The sequence below is a fragment of the Bufo gargarizans genome, chromosome 6, assembly GCF_014858855.1.
Source record: "Bufo gargarizans isolate SCDJY-AF-19 chromosome 6, ASM1485885v1, whole genome shotgun sequence".
Taxonomy (NCBI): Eukaryota; Metazoa; Chordata; class Amphibia; order Anura; family Bufonidae; genus Bufo; species Bufo gargarizans.
In genome coordinates this window covers 77,060,293-77,065,021 of record NC_058085.1, presented here as the reverse complement: position 1 = coordinate 77,065,021, position 4,729 = coordinate 77,060,293, and the positions used below count along the sequence as shown (strand labels likewise).

The window sequence follows — 4,729 nt, the reverse complement described above, 5'->3', positions numbered from 1 at the left end:
AGGGCAATCTCTAAACATATGTCCCTCTTTTCCACAGACATTACAGACTGCTGGGTTGTTGCACACTCTTGCCATATGCCCCTCCTTATTGCAGTTATTACACTTCAGAGAAGCTATGCATTCTTCCATAGTGTGTCCATACACCCTACACCATCTACAAAAAAGTGGATTCCCTGAAAAGAACAAGAAGCCTTTATCTCTCCTAATTGCGAAGTTCATAGGCGGATAACACATGCCTGTAGGACTCGAGATATCTGGCTTGAATTTTACAAATAAATTGTACTTCCCAGTCCACAATCTTTCTGGGATTAGTACCTTGTGTGAGTAACATACTTTTTCACAATATATAAACAAAAAGACATTAATGTTGTCAAGAGGCACATAGGGATTATGCATGTATACCACCAGAGGAATGTCATTGTTGTATAATAGAGTAAAAGTAACTCCATCATACTCAGGATCCGACTCAAGTTTCCTTAAAAAAAAAAAAAGCAGATTATGGCATGCCGGACTACTAGTCAAAACCAGAATAAAATGGCCTTTCTTAGGATCCTGTAAACACAAAATGTCCTCACGCATTAGATGCAGTACTTTAAATAATACCTTGTTCACCAGGAATTGCAGATGGAACTTCTCTCTCTTCTCCTCCACGATGTTGATGCTGAAACCGTTTTTGACCCGGAATTCACCGGCCCCTGGTGAGCGTATGGTCAGACCCATACCGATGTTGATCGCCTCCTGCATGTCTCTGGGACTAGGCCGCTCCCCAATAGCAGCAGGGAGGTAAGACACTGGCTATAAGCCAGTGCCCCCCTCCCAGGCCGAGGAGACAGGTACCCGGAGACACTCCCAGCCAAGACAAAGGAAGAACTACAGTTGATCTTAGCCAGAGGCCGAGAAGCGATAACCTGAAAAGGGTTCGCAGTACAGGTCGATGGTCCCCAATGCAGAACATTTATAAAGGCAACAGCCTACAGGCCCCAGCCCTAGACACAGTCTGGGAGGCTTCTTTCTCTTACAAACTAGGGAAAACGTGCGTCCTACGCTCAGAAATCACCAATATGCTCCTCCTCGTGTTCGCCATCTGCTTAGATTTTCACATGCAAGTCCTGGTGCCAAAGCAGGCCAAGCAGGAAGACAGATGTGAGGTGACTGGAGAGATAATGAAGAATTGTGTGAGAAGGGAAGAGAAAAAAAAAAGGTATCTAGGCATTATTGATTGTGATGTCAGGCCCCCATTGTTGAGTGTTCCATCAGGGCCCTTGTGATGTCATCCAGTGACCTGACCTTACTTGACCTCTGACCTGACAAGCCTCTTGTGACACGTGCAGTGTTTCCGTCCATTGTCCAGACAAGGTAGGTCCAGCTGCTGCTGATACGTAGGAAGTGCTGGACTACTTTTTAGCCTCCAAGTAATTCAGTTCAAAAGATCTACAAGAGGGAGACACAGGCAAACTTTACTCATTTTTTAAAGCACTGGAAAAGCTAAATGGTTACATCCAACCAACTTGCTACAAAAGGGTCAATTCCCAGGAACAACTCAGCATCCCAGGTGTGCACAACAGGCCCAAATCAAACCCAAGGTGCGTGGAGGTCCAAACACTTCATTTAGGTGATAAGCCAATTAACTAACTCAGTGTTTCCCAACCAGTGTGCCTCCAGCTGTTGCAAAACTACAACTCCCAGCATGCCTGGACAGCCTTTGGCTGTGCGGGCATGCTGGGAGTTGTAGTTTTGCAACAGCTGGAGGCACACTGGTTGGGAAACACTGAACTAACTTATCAGTCTTAATTGGATTTAGGGTGTGAGTAGACTGGCTGGCTGGGTTGCTTGGTGCTGGAACAAATCAACAGCTGATGCAATTAGGAGATTGACAGACTAGATGCAGGTATGCAGAAAGCAGCACAGCACTGACTGGGCAGACAAAGGAGAAGCTGAAGTGCAGACTTCTGAGGCAGGACACATGCAACTTTCCACTTGCTTGCTGGAAGGATGCTTGCAATTAATCTATCTATCTATCTATTTCATTCTGTTTTTTCATACTGGATTAGAAGGGGTGCATCGGTCCTGGAGGTACTGCAATACCAGGTCAATGCGTGGAGTGGACAGAGCAAGCTCTTTTTCCATCTCCCTGTTAGAAAAATCCATTTAATATATGGTCCCCAGATAGGGGACGTATCAGATATTAAACTGATAAGAACATATTTTTTTATTATTTTTTTTTTAAACTACTCAGTGGTTAGATAATTGCAACTTGACAAGCAAGCAATCCAAGTATATTCATACTTCTGGAAATGCATTTATAACCTCATCATCATGGCATACAATTTATATTTTTATTTCTTATGCAAGAAAAAAAAACTATACCTTAACCAAGAAAATCTATTTCTTATGCCTCCATATACCTTGCACATCCATTCCACCTTTCCGCATATCCCATTGATATATCACATACAACCTAGACAATATCAATATCACACTTTCAGTAGCCAACAAATCACACTTTTTAAAGATCAACAAATTGCGAACATCCCATAAACTCTCCATTACACACATAATTATACACCACAATATCCTAGATTTAACTTTTCCTTTTGCACCAATACCAAACATAGCATTCTTTTCATTCAATTTATCAATACCAGTCAAGTCACTAATTAAGGCTCCAAGCATCATTCAAACAAGTTTAGCATACTTACATTCCCAAAGTAGGTGGCTCACAGACTCTGTATCTCCACACCCATCTCTCGGAAAAACATCAGATCTCACTAAATCTCTCTCTTTGAAACTCACGCACTGGCAAAACCTTATGAAAACTCATTCAAGCAACATCCCTTTGTCTATTAGACACACCTTTCATAGATAAATTCTTCCATATGAAAACAACCTCACATACAATTTCATCCTTACTAATCTTCTCTATTACCATTTTCTTAGACTTAAAATCATTCATACTTAAGTGACCACAAATCATACTTTTTAATGAAACTTTTAATACAAACATACCACACAGGACATCTAAATGCAACCGGAAACGTACATACCACTTCAAACCATACAACAACCATCCAGAAACATAACGAACCATATGTGAACATTTATTCTTCTTCTCAAGTAAAACCACAATTAATTTAATATAGTTAACACTCAAGAAAATATGTAAATCTACCAGACCCAATCCACCATTCTTTACCAATTTATACACAGACTCACTTTTAAGTTTTTCCATTCGACTACCCCAAATAAAAATAAAAATGATTCTTTCGACCTTTTTACATTTTTAACACTAACAGGGTAAATAGAGAAAACAAAGAGAATAAAGGGCAAGATCACCGCCTTGATAACAAGAATCTTACCAGTCAGGGATAATTCTCTGAGCCTCCAAAAGTTTTTCTATTTTTTTCCCACATTCATTCCAATCATCATTAAATCACACACCTAAAATCTTTACAGCATCCACTTCATTCTTAACATCTTCCAAAATAATATTCTTATCTCCAAAACATTGAAAAACACATTTTGACCAATTAACTCTGAAACCTGACGCACTGCAAAAGAAGTCTAAACAAAGTTTCCCTTTCCTAATTTCTGCCATATTATTTACAATAATCACATCATCCATATAGCCTAATACATTAACAGGCTTACCCATACTCCCAGGAATCAGCATACCATTCATAACTTTATCCTTCCTTATAAAACCTCAATAACACACACAAACAACATAGGGGACAAAGGACATCCCTGTCTCACTCCCAATTTAACCTCAAATACATCACCATTCACCAAAATACAACTTTTAGCTTCCTTATATAAACTTTCAATAAAATCTAGAAATGTCTTCAGAAACCCATTCTTAACAAAACCATAAACATAAACATAAATTCATGCAAAACTCTATCAAAAGCCTTTTCAAAATCAATCATAAATACCATACATTTTTTCTTCCTACACATACTATCACCAATCAAATCACGCACAAGAATTAGATCGTCACTCATACTCCTTCCAGGCACAGCACATACTTGATCTTCATTTATTACACTTCCAATTACCCATCTCATTCTTCCTGCCAAACACTTACCCTGGTTTCACACCTAAGCGTTTCTCAAACGCGCGTTTTACGCGCGTTTTTGTCGCGCGTTTTTTGTAATAGTAAACGCGCGTTTGGGTGATTGACAGCAGTGTTGTCCAATGAGTCTATGGCCCAAACGCGCGTCAAACGCCCCAAAAAAAGCTCCTGAACTTGTTTATGCGTCGGGCGTTTTACAGCGCGTTCAAACGCGCTGTAAAACGCTCAACTGTGAACCAGGGCCATAGGAAAGCATTGGTTTTCATGTCTTAAGCGTTTTACAGCGCGTTTGAACGCGCTGTAAAACGCTCAGGTGTGAACCCAGGGTTAGTGAAAATTTTATAATCTCAGTTCAATAAGGGTATTGGTCTCCGGTTTTCGAACTTTTTTTTATCACCCTTCTTGTATATTAAGACAACCACACTCTGTTTCATACTTTCACTTATAACACCATGTTCCCACATATAATTAAAAACATCTACCAAATCATTACCCAACCATTCCCATGCTTTTATATATAATTCAACAGGCAGACCATCAATACCAGGCATCTTATTTTTCTTACTTTCCATCAACATTTTCATAACTTCATCCCTTGTAATCTCAACAGACAAGATCTTACACTCATCCTCAGTCAACCTATCATCCAGCTTATTT

General features: G+C 39.8%; 1 pseudogene; it reads right to left on the bottom strand.

Annotated features, from left to right (window-relative positions):
* Positions 1-2,051: 2,051 nt before the first annotated feature.
* LOC122942755 lies at positions 2,052-2,232 on the bottom strand (annotated as a pseudogene).
* Positions 2,233-4,729: the final 2,497 nt, after the last annotated feature.